The sequence below is a fragment of the Phyllobates terribilis genome, unplaced genomic scaffold (assembly GCF_046119375.1).
Source record: "Phyllobates terribilis strain yellow unplaced genomic scaffold, ASM4611937v1 Scaffold_2__4_contigs__length_985480577, whole genome shotgun sequence".
Taxonomy (NCBI): Eukaryota; Metazoa; Chordata; class Amphibia; order Anura; family Dendrobatidae; genus Phyllobates; species Phyllobates terribilis.
The window spans coordinates 434,606,046-434,619,167 of NW_027362762.1; positions in this window are offsets into that span (position 1 = coordinate 434,606,046).

Sequence of the window (13,122 nt, forward strand, 5' to 3'; positions counted from 1 at the left end):
TTTCTCTATTAGTCCATCTATACTGACCTCCATCAGGTTGCAAACTGAATATAATTTTTTTCTGCATCTAGCTCTGAAAAAATATTTGGCCTTCTAGCAGTGTGTGGGACTTTCTCTATTAGTCCATCTATACTGACCTCCATCAGGTTGCAAACTGAATATAATTTTTTTCTGCATCTAGCTCTGAAAAAATATTTGGCCTTATAGCAGCGTGTGGGACTTGTTCTATTAGTCCACCTATACTGACCTCCATCAGGTTGCAAATTCAAAATAATTTTTTGTCTGCATCTAGCTCTGAAAAAATATTTGGCCTTCTAGCAGTGTGTGGGACTTTCTCTATTAGTCCATCTATACTGACCTCCATCAGGTTGCAAACTGAATTTTTTTTTTTCTGCATCTACCTCTGAAAAAATATTTGGGCTTCTAGCTGTGTGTGGGACTTGTTCTATTAGTCCATCTATACTGACCTCCATCAGGTTGCAAATTGAATATAATTTTTTTCTGCATCTAACCCAGCCAATAGTTTTGGCCTAATACCACAGTTTGGCCACTCAGCTCTGCTCGGTACCCATCCATTGTTTTTTTGTGCAAACAACTCCAGAGTTGTGAATTAGTTAACCACCAAAATGAGTGGAAAAAGGCCTGCTGCTGGTGGAAAGGGGAATAGGCGTGTTGGGAAGGGGAAAAAAGGTTGTGTCCGTGGGGTAGGTGTTAAAGCAACAGTAACATCTGCAGAAGAAAGACCATCTTCCAGCCAAACTAAAATGTCTACTTCTTTTAGCGGACAATGTGATAAGATCCCTTTCTTACGGCCACGCCAATCGCTACAAATTCCAGATGAGGCACAAAAACAGCAGGTGCTTCAACGGATATCAAGTGCTCCTTTAAGTGGGCTCTCCTCCACATCAACTTCAACATCACAAATACTCCAGTCCTCAAAGGTGTCACCCCAATCACACTTGCTTCCTCACAGCTCCCAAATCTCCAGCTGCCCGTCTGAGTATGAGGTAGAACAGATGGTTGAGTCTGCATAGCTGTTTACTCATACTATAGCCTGGGAATCAGAGGTCGACTCCAGCGCTTCTGTGAATCCAGACGAGGAAATGATCTGCACTGATGCCCAGAATCTTTATGAGTCGGATCCAGGACCAGACGCAGAAGGTTCTGACCATAATGTAGACCCTCATTCCCAAACTGTAACTCCTGTTGGTGGAGACAATGAGGAAGACGATGATGAGACTCAAATACCTGATTGGAGCGACAACTTTAGTTTTTTGTCAGGGCAGGAACAGGTTGGCTCTGAGGACGACGGGTGTGATAACGCACAGGGTGATGATGATGAGGTTGGAGATCCCACTTACTGTCAACCCACAGTCAGCCAAGAGATGAGGTCAGCAGAGGAGGTGGAGGAAGATGCTAGTGACGACGAGGTCAGGTTGCGCCTTCCTGGACAGAGACGTAGTACTGGAAGCACGTCAACAACTGCATCATCAAACACAACTCTGCCTCTCACCACAACTCGTGGTGGCTCTTCAGGTCGCATGGGTGCTAAGCCTTGCATAGCCTGGGCATTTTTTCAAATCGATAAAGATGACCCAACTCGTGTTATCTGTAACATTTGTCAGCAAAAGCTAAGTAGAGGCCAAAAAATACATAGTTTGAGTACTTCATGCATGAACCGGCACATGGACATGAAGCATAAGTTGCAGTGGGAAGCTCAGTGTGCTACAATGCGGCCTAGCCGGCCGGGCCAACCACCGTCTGCCATATCTTGTGCATCCGCGGCCTCTTCATCCTCTGTGACTGGGGGGACAGCAGTCACACCTGTTTTGGGGCGCAGACCTGCCACCTCTTTACCCGCAACAGCCAGCGTGATTGGCAGGTCATCATTTTCTTTGGAGGTGGTAACACCAGCTGGTGTTGAGCGCTGTCCGACATCGATAGCACCACCTTTGGATCAAGGCAACCTAACATGTCCGCCTGCATCTTCCTCACAGACCGGCAGTTTGCCGGGGACACCCTTATCAACCCCGTCTAAGCACAATAGCCAGCCCTCGGTCCCTCAGATGTGGACAAGTAAAAGACCATTTCCTCCTAGCCATGAGAAAGCTAAGAGGTTGAATTTCACCATCTGCAAGCTCTTGGCTACAGAAATGCTGCCTTTCCGCCTGGTGGACACAGAGGATTTTCGAGACCTTATGTCCGTCGCAGTGCCCCAGTACCAGATGCCCAGTCGGCACTACTTCTCAAAGAAAGGTGTGCCTGCGCTCCACCAGCATGTCGCACACAACATCACCGCTTCTTTGAGAAACTCTGTGTGTGACAGGGTGCATTTCACCACAGACACTTGGACGAGTAGGCATGGACAGGGGCGTTACATGTCGCTGACTGGGCACTGGGTAACTATGGTGACAGCAGGACAAGGGGCTGCTGTCCAAGTCTTGCCGTCCCCACGAGTTGTGCGTCAATCCTCTTTATGTCATTTTTCCTCCACTGCTTCTGCCTCCTCAACCTCCTCTCGGTCTTCCACCTGCACCCAAAGCCTGTCTGGTCATGCCACAAGCTTTCTAACTGCGCAGAAGGGATCCTGCACACCTCCTTACTATGCTGGCAGTAGGGCTCAACGTCATCAGGCGGTTTTTACATTGAAATGTCTGGGAAATGTGAGTCACACAGCTGAGGAGTTGTGGTCAGCTCTGGAGAACCAATTTCATGAATGGTTGTCTCCACTGGACCTGAAACCAGGGAAGGCCGTGTGCGACAATGCTGCAAACCTGGGTGCGGCCCTTCGCCGGGGCAATGTCACACACGTGCCTTGTATGGCTCACGTGTTGAACCTGGTTGTCCAGCAATTTTTAGCCCACTATCCCAGACTAGATGGCCTTCTGCAGAGGGCACGGTCGCTGTGTGCTCACTTCCGCCGTTCGCATCCCGCAGCTCAGCGACTTACATCTCTACAGAAGTCGTTGGGCCTGCCACTTCACCGGCTAAAATGCGATGTGCCTACCCGGTGGAATTCAACTCTGCACATGTTGCAGCGACTGTGGCAGCACCGACAAGCCCTGGTGCAATACGTTCTGACGTATAGCCTGGGCCAACGAGATCCAGACGTGGGGCAAATCACGCTGGAGGAGTGGTCTCAGATCAGGGACCTATGCACCCTTCTGCACAGTTTTGAAATGGCGACGAAGATGTTTAGTGCTGACGATGCCATTATCAGCATGACTATTCCGGTGATTTACATGCTGGAGCACATGTTAAACAGAATTCGGAGTCAGGTGGTGGCACAAGAGGAGGTGGAGGAAGTAGAGGAGGAGGAGTTGTATGCGGAAGGGCTAACATCTGCAAGGTCCAGACGGTCGGCAGCACCAAGGCGGCAGGCATGTGAGGGTGGGGGAGATGGTTTTACCAGGGCGCATGGTAGCAGCCAAACTAGTGAGGAAGGTGCAGGAGCCCAGGAAGTAGTGGAGGACGAACTGATGGAAGACTCATCAGATGAGGGAGACCTTGATCACATTTCTGTTGTGCGAGGTTGGGGGGAGAGGACAGAGGAAGGAAGCATGATTGTTACCTCGCCACCAACACAACAGGGACTTGGTGCTCCTGGATGCGCAACACACATGAGTGCCTTCTTGCTGCACTACCTGCAACATGACCCTCGAATTGGGAGAATTAGAAATAATCCTGACTACTGGGTTGCCACACTGTTAGATCCCCGGTACAAAAGTAAATTTGCAGAAATTATTCCTGCCATAGAAAGGGATGCACGCATGCAGGAGTATCAGCAGAGACTGTTGCAGAATCTTACATGTGCTTTTCCACAAAACACCGGTGGTGCACGTAGTGAATCTCACAGTTCCAACTTGCCAACCGTGGGCCCATCAAGTGTTCAGCACTCAAACCATAACAGAACCACAGTATCTGCTGGTAACATCAATTTTGCGCAATCATTTCACCACTTTTTTAGCCCATCCTTTGCAAGGCCACAGGAGACAAGAAGTCTGACACATAGTCAACGCCTAGAGACGATGGTACAGGAGTATCTCCAAGTAAACATTGAAGCCATGACTGTGTCACTGGACCCTTGCTCTTTTTGGGCTTCCAATCTGGATAAACTGCCGGAGCTAGCCACTTACGCCTTGGAGATCTTGTCATGCCCCGCAGCCAGCGTTCTGTCTGAACGTGTGTTCAGCGCTGCTGGTGGTGTGCTGACAGATAAGCGCACGCGGCTCTCCACTGATAATGTAGACAGACTCACGTTCATAAAGATGAACAAATCATGGATCGACTTTTCTACCCCTGTGTCATCCTGGGGAGAGTAAAAGATGGATGATTGGTTAAAATCACCCTACCAACCGTTTTAAGCTTTCAAATTACTAATCATGTTTATCTGTATCTTGGCTGGAAAATAATTTGGGCTTTGTAGCAGTGTGCAGCACTGATTCTATTAGGCCATCTATAATAAGCTCCACCAGATTTAAAATTACTAATCATGTTTATCTGTATCTTGGCTGGAAAATAATTTGGGCTTTGTAGCAGTGTGCAGCACTGATCCTATTAGGCCATCTATACTAAGCTCCACCAGATTTAAAATTAATAATAATTTTTAGCTGCATCTAGCCCGGAAAATAATTTTGGGGCTCCGAGATGCGCAAGACACATAAGTGCCTTCTTGCTGCACTACCTGCAACATGACCCTCATATTGTCAGAATTCGAAGTAATCATGACTACTGGGTTGCCACACTCTTAGATCCGCCAAACTTTTCGATCAACCTTTTCATTTTAATAAAGACCAAAAAAATGGTCATTTTTGAAATTATAAGCATTAGCAGGTTATTAGAAACTGAAATCAAACAGTTTTCAACTCAAAACTTTATTCTAGGTGATGTTACATTTTCACATAGGACCCCTTGTTCGAAAGGAGCTTCTGAACTCTCTCGTCCATTGAATTTGTCAGGTTTTGGATGGTTTCTGCTTCAATTGTTTTGCATGAGGACAGAATACCCTCCCAGAGCTGTTGCTTAGATGTGAACTGCCGACCGCCATCATAGACACTCCTTTTGATGATGCTCCAGAGGTTCTGAATGGGGTAGAGGTCAGGGGAGCATGGGGGTCACACCATAAGTTTGTCCCCTTTTATGCCCATATCAGCCAGAGATGCAGATGTTTTATGTGCAGCATGAGATGGTGCATTATCATGCAAAAAAATGATCTTGCTGTGAAATACACGGTTCTTCTTCTTGAACCATGGCAGGAAGTGCTGTTTGAGAAAATCCACATACATTATGGAGTTCATCTTTAGCGCCTTCAGGGATCCTAAAGGGGCCGACAATCTCTCTCCCCATGATTCCAGCCCAAAACATTACTCCACCTCCTCCTTGTTGGCGCTGTAGCCGTGTTTGCGTGGGGTGTCCATCAACCAGCCATCCTCCACTCCATCCATCTGGACCATCGAGCGCTGCACGGCACTCATCCGTGAACAAAACAGTTTTGAAATCAGTCTTCATGTAATGTTTGGCCCACTGGAGCCATTTCTGCTTGTGTGAAGTGGATAGAGGAGGTCGACAGGATGGCATATGCACAGCTGCAAACCTCTGAAGGACCCTGCATCTTGTTGTTCGGGGGACGTTGGAGGCACCAGCAGCTTCAAAAACTTGTCTGCTGCTATGACAAGGCTTTTTTGCCGCTGCTCTTTTAACCTGACGTAATTGCTTGTAGGAAAGAGTCCTCAATTTGCCCTTATCAGCACGCACACGTGTGTACTGTGAATCAGCTACATACTTCTTGATTGCCAAGACACTTCATCCTGATCATCGCACAATGTTGATTGTAGTCATGCCTTGACCTAAACACTCCACAATTTGTTGCTTCTCAGCAGCCGACACATCCTTTTTCTTTCCCATTTTGGCAGAAAATGTAGGCTGCTTAATAATGTGAGACAGCCTTCTTAAGTAGTCTTGCCTTTCATTGGACACACCTGCCAAACTAATTAGCACAGGTGTCTGCAATTGCTTACAGTGATATAAAGAGCCCTGACACACATCACCATCAATGAGTTTAACTGACAAACAAACAAATTCTTCCCTTATCACTCCTAAACACTTTTTGCATAATAATTTGGAACACAGTGTACATGTGCTTTTCCACAAAACACCAGTGGTTCACGTAGTGAATCTTACAGTTCTAACTTGCCAACCGTGGTCTGTATGGAGTTGTTCAATAAAGGGCCCAAAATTAAGATAACATAGATGGGAGAGGTCTCTATGAATAGGAATTCCTAAGTATTTGATACCCTGTGAGGGCCAGGCAAAGGGAAAGTTGGACTGGATGGAATCCTATATGGATTTGGGGAGGGAGACATCGAGGGCCTCAGACTTCGCTGCATTGATTTTAAAATTTGACCATGTAACAAAGTGATCTATTTCAGCCATAACAGCATGGATGGATATATGTGATTGAGTGATATATACTAGGACATCATCAGCAAATAGAGAGCACTTGTACTCGGTGCCTCCCACCTCAATCCACCTAATATTGGGGTTATGGCGAATTGATGAGAGCAGGTGCTCTGTCACTAGGATGTATAAGAGAGGGGACAGAGAACATCCCTGCCTTGTCCCATTGGTGATTGTGAAAGGTGATGAAAATGTTCTGACGCGCCCCCTGGGCCTTGGGACACCCGGAGCCGGACCCTTTTTGGTGGATGCTGGTGGTTGTAGTCTCCGTGGCGGCGACCCGGTTCCGTGGCTCAGGGCGGTCAAACCAGTGGCGGAACTATTTATGTGGTTTTGATGTTTAAATGTCCGACTACGCCACCCGTGGATTGCGGTCAGAGTGAACCGCCGCTCCAGGGCAGACCGCTGAGGCTGGTGTTGTGGGTGCAGCAGAGCATAGCATAACTCCCCACGGGAGGAGTATAGCCTCAGGGCAGTGTATGCGGAGGATGGGGGTGATGGTGCAGGGCAGCAGCAGTAACGACACGGAGTCAGTGATGCAGTCCAGGGCCTTTACTCACAGTTCTTATTATCCAGACCACGTCTGCAGGTAACGGCTGCCCACGTCGTACTGTGCTCACCAGGTGAGGGGCTCAGACAACTCCCAGATAACTTTGGAGCGCTTCACAGGACCCCCTTTGTGTGTCCTTTGTCTGGCCTTTCTTACCAACCCTTCTGTCCGGCTGCCTCGGGCCTCCTCTTGGTAAACTTGGCGCCAGTTTCCCTGACCCTATGTGGTGCCTTCCTAACGGGTGTAGCGAGGGGCTGCGCCACATAAAATGTCACAGCCTCCGGTTTCTAGCTGAGGGTCGTTTCCTGCCTCCACTAGTTTCGGGGACCGGTCTCCCCCTTTGGCCTGACCCCTCCACGCAGGTGGATTCGGGCGTGCGGTGGCGACTCGCCCGTCCGCACCCCTGGGATCCCTTCATTCCTCGTTCCTGGAGCCTTCTCCGCTCCTCTTCCTTCCTTCTCCCTCTTCCAGGCCTGGGCCTCTGTTACTAGGCCCGCCTCCGGAGCAGAGCTCATGCAGAGCCCCTGCTCCCTGCCACTTCTGCTCAGACTTCTCTGCACTGAACTAAGATGGTGCCCACCTTTTATACTCCCTTCTCAATGCACCCAGGAACTGCTTCCTCCCTGCTCCTGCACTACAGGGTTCCCCTTCCTCAGTGTTCCCTCCCCCCACTCCAGCCAGGGACAGGGACTGTCGTGCCCATGTCAGGGGCATATTGGTCGCCCTGCCCCACGGCAATGTGGTGTAATGCATGCAGTTGTCGGGTCCTGATCCACACTCCATCCTTACCTGAGAGTGAGATATCACACCTCTGGGTGAGGTGCAATACCTCTGTAGCAACCGAGCCCTCAGGGTAATACAGTTCCATTTATCTTCAGCCTAGGTGACGTATTGCGATACAGGGCCGTGATTTTGGCTATAAAAGGGTCCCCTAGACCCCTACCCCAAGCTTTTTAAGAGAATCATATATGGCGTGCCAGGACACTCTATGGAATGCTTTCTCAGCATCCAACGAGAGTATCTAATTACAAATTTTTAACTGCATCTAGCCCAGGAAATACTTTGTGCCTAGTAGCAGTGTCTGCTAGTCAGCGGATTATCCCGGCTGTTAAGCAAGCTACACCACCTGTAGTTTTGACACTTAATTTTTTGAAAGGAAATGCTTCGGGACCACGGGATACTCAGTGAAGAGCATCAGGAGGCACCCCAAGGCATAGGGGCTGGGACTGGCAGTAGGATGCCTTGCGGTGGACAGCCGAGCTCGATCCTTATAAAAGATTTTTAACTGCAGCAGCTTTAGTGGACGCTACTGGAGCTGGAATTACGCGGCTGCTGGCATGAGACTTGCCCTCCAATAGATCCTTGTAAATGGATTTAAAGTGTATTCATTCAAATTAGAGAGACAATTTAAATTAAAAAGCTTAGAGCTGCCTCCACCACAGGGGGGCTCGCTCGACCCACCAGCGGACAGGCACCAGTATTGGGAGAGGGGGGCTGGCCGTCAGGGTTCACCGCGGCTCTGGCACAAACCCGGCGACACGGAGGTGGCACGGGCAGGAGCGGACTGAACGTGTCGGCTTCTCACTTTTTGGATTTTAGAAGGGCATGACATGCCTATATCTGTGTCTCCCCCTCCTTTTACTCCTCCACCTCTTTTCTTTTCGCATGACTATATGTACTTGTCACTTTTCCATGTGTTAGTTGTGTCTTCAGAGCAGTTTGTCAGCTTTTGGACACCTTTGAAGGTGTCTTCTATGTGTTTCTATGTGTTTTTGTTTGCCTGCCATTGGTTTTAACGGTGTTCGAAGGTGTTCGACGAACAGTTCGGCGAACACACGGGTGTTCGACGAACCGAACTCGAACACTACGGGGGTGGCTCAACACTACTGCTGAGACCACCTCTAGAGAGTGTCAGTGGTGGTAGGCATGAGTCCTAATGGTTTTGTACACATTGTTTATGATATTTCTCTTGCATGCTCACCTGCACTGATCTTAATGCACTGCATATCATTTAATTATATATTGCAGAGCTCTACTTTAGATTAGGTGAATATCACCAATTAGGAGGATAGTTATAGGGGACTCTTATGCCTCTTACCCCAGGGAGTATGTACCTCTTATCCTCTCTATATGTGTTTTTAGCCATACTTCTTTACTTCCATATTTTGTACAGTATTGTTTGTTATTATACAGTATATGATGTATTAAACTTTATAATAGTGGTATTTTTGGCCCTTTTTGCTGTTTTTTCATTAACCCCTCAAGTGAGGTTCATGCATTAACCGTTGTTATATAACCTCAGAGGAGAATTTGAAGAAACTCCTTTTGGTCTTATATATGGCTGTGATCATACAGCCAGTGGCTGATACATGCTGCTCATGGTTTGGGCAGCATGTATCAGCTGACAGCTTCCCTTTAATGAAATGCGGGTGCGTTGTCTTGAATTTAAATGGATAAAACAGTCAAGCAGAAAACAGTAAAACTAAGCGTACGTGCACACGTTATGTATTTGTTACAGACATTTCTGCATCAAAAACATGTCTTAGGGCAGGAAAAACACCATTTTTGCCCAACTTATTAAATGCGTTTTTTCCTCTTCATACAATGAGTGAAAAACGCTGCACAAACATTGAAAGAATTGAAAATGCTGCAGAGTTGAAACTGCTTCAAATCTGCAAGGAAAAATAAGTAGTAGAATGGGCATGAGATTTCAGAAATCTCATTCATTTCTCTGGGACGGTAAAATGCTGAGTTTTTTGCTGAAAAAACGTGGGGAAAACGCAATATGTTAACATACCTTAATAGTATAAAAAATAAAAAGATAGCATTTTATTAGTGACTCATGAAGAAACGTGAGAAATTAGCCCGTGTATTAAGCTCCTTATAAATTACGATATCGGGCTCCAAGCTGTTTCTGTTGTGTGTTTGACTCCATTGCTCTATTCGGCGTGGATGTGAATAGGTAATGGTATGTCTGAGAATTTTCTTACTAATAGCAAAATGAAATACTTTGTGAAGAACAATATATCAGATGTCTACAGAGACTGTTGTTTCCCGCTGCGTTATACAGCAGTATAGTGACACGACTAGATAGGGGGTACATTATGGTATTAACCCATTAGCTGGTCACAGATGATAGTGACAGACTGAACCGTGTATTTTCTTTTTAGGCAAACCTAACTCCTTAGTGACCACCAATACGCCTTAAAACTGACCTGAGATATAAGTGAATAACTTCTCCCCCCGACGAGTGAAAATGCAGCAGCTGTCAGCTGTACACTATACAGCGGCTTGTAAAAGTTTGGGTACTCCTGGTCAAAATTATTGTTATTGTGAACAGTTAAGCAAGTTGAAGATGAAATGATCTCTAAAGGGGTTAAAGATGACACATTTCCTTTGTATTTTAGGGAAAAAAAAATATTATCATTTTTTACATTTTAAAAATTACAAAAAGGAAAATGGGTCAATGCAAAAGTTTTGGTACCCTTGGAGATTTGTATGCTCAGATAACTTTGACCAAAGTTTCAGACCTTAATTAGCCTGCTAGGGTTATGACTTGTTCATTATCATCGTTAGGAAAGGCCAGGTAACCCAGCCTCCTCTAACCATGTGCCAAAAAACTGCAGCCATAGATTCTTGCAAGCAGCTGCCTAATACTCTGAAAATGAAAATGGTGGAGGCCCAAAAAGCTAGAGAAGGTTATAAGAAGATAGCAAAGAATTTTCAACTTGCCCTTTACTCAGTTCGAAATGTAATTAAGAAATAGCAGTTAACAGGAACAGTGGAGGTCAAGATAAGGTCTGGGAGACCAAGCAAAATTTCAGTGAGAGCTGCTTGTAGGATTTCTAGAGCCGCAAATCAGAACCCCTGCTTGACTGCAAAAGACATTCAAAAAGATTTAGCAGACTCTGGAGTTGTGGTACATTGTTATACTGTCCAGAGACACCTGCACAAATCTGGCCTTCATGGAAGAGTCATCAGAAGAAAACCTCTTCTGCGTCCTCACCATAGAATTCAGCTTCAGAAGTATGAAAAAAAACATCTAAACAAGCCTGATGCATTTTGGAAATAAGTCCTGTGGACCAATGAGGTTAAAATAGAACTCTTTGGCCACAATGATCAAAGATGTAGAATTTCAGGAAAGGAACATCTTGCCAACCATTAATCATGGCGGTGGATCAATCATGCTTTGATGCTTTGGGGTTGTGCTGCAGCCAATGGCACGGGGAACATTTTACAAGAAGAGGGAAGAATGGATTCAATGAAATTTCAACAAATTCTTGATGCACACATAACACCATCTGTAAAAAAGCTGAAGTTGAAAAGGGGATGACTTCTATAAATGGAAAATGATCCTAAACACACATCAAAATACACAATAGACTACCTCAAAAAGCACGAGCTGAATGTTTTACAATGGCCCTCACAGTCCCTTCATCTGAACATAATTGAAAATCTGTGGCTAGACCTCAAAATAGCAGTGCATGCGAAACAACTCAGGAATCTCAGAGAAATAAAAGAATTTTCCAAGGAAGAATGGCTGAAAATCCCTCAGACAAGAATTAAAAGATTCTTGGCTGGCTACAAAAAGTGTTTACAACATGTGATACATTCAAAAGGGGGTGCTACTAGGTACTAACAGGGTGCCCAAACTTTTGCATGGGCCCATTTTCCTTTTTGTAATTTTTAAAATGTATAAGATGAAAATATATATATTTTTTGCCTAAAATACAAAGGATGTGTCATCTTTAAATTTAGCCCTTTTAGAGATCATTTTATCTTCAACTTGCTTAACTGTTCACAATGACAGTAATTTTGACCAAGGGAGCCCAAACTTTTATGTGCCACTGTATCTCCACAGAGATCCAAGGTTCAGTGAATGGTAGTGCTGTAGAAACTGTTTGGGTAAGAATATAATGAGAAAAGAACAGTAAGGGCACTATTGTAGGTGTTTACTATAGGCCACCTGGACAGACTGAAGATATGGATGATCTCTTTTTACATCAGATATCTTTGTTCTCAAAAAAGTACAACATAGTGATCATGGGAGATTTTAACTATCCAGATATTTGTTGGGAATCTCTCTCAGGCAAAAGTAATGGGTCCAGAAAATTCTTATATTCTGTCGCTGACAACTTTATCTTTGAAAAGGTAGAAGAGAGAGCCAGAGGATCTGCCATCTTGGACCCAATTCTTATGGAAATGGTTGAGGAAGTAAAGATGGCTAAGAATTTAGGAGGCAGCGATCATGCTATCCTCAAATTTTGGATTACAAGAGGAGGAAGACCTGCAAGGACTCAGACTTTAAGTTTTGACTTGAGAAAGCCAGATGTTAATGAACTCTGAAAGAGGGTAGGAAAGGTCCAATGGCTCTGTATAAATGCACCTCCTCTGTGATAGTCTCAGGGTTCTGTTTCAAGTGCAGAGAGCATCATGAAGACCAAGGAACACACCAGGCAGGTCCGAGATACTGTTATGGCGAAGTTTAAAGCCGGATTTGGATACAAAAAGATTTTCCAAGTTTTAAACATCTCATGGAGCACTGTGCAAGCGATCATATTGAAATGGAAATAGTATCAGACCACTGCAAATCTACCAAGACCTGGCCGTCCCTCTAAACTTTCATCTCGAACAAGGAGAAGACTGATCAGAGATGCAGCCAAAAGGCCCATGATCACTCTGGATGAACTGCAGAGATCTACAGCTGAGGTGGGAGAGTCTGTCCATAGGACAACAATCAGTCGTACACTGCACAAATCTGGCCTTTATGGAAGAGTGGCAAGAAGAAAGCCATTTCTCAAAGATATCCATAAAAAGTCTCGTTTGAAGTTTGCCACAAGCCACCTGGGAGACACACCAAACATGTGGAATAAGGTGCTCTGGTCAGATGAAACCAAAATCAAACTTTTTGGCCACAATGCAAAACGATATGTTTGGCGTAAAAGCAACACAGCTCATCACCCTCAAAACACCATCCCCACTGTCAAACATTGTGGTGGCAGCATCATGGTTTGGGCTTGCTTTTCTTCAGCAGGGATAGGAAAGATGGTTAAAATTGATGGGAAGATGGACGGAGCCAAATACAGGACCATTTTGGAAGAAAACCTGTTGGAGTC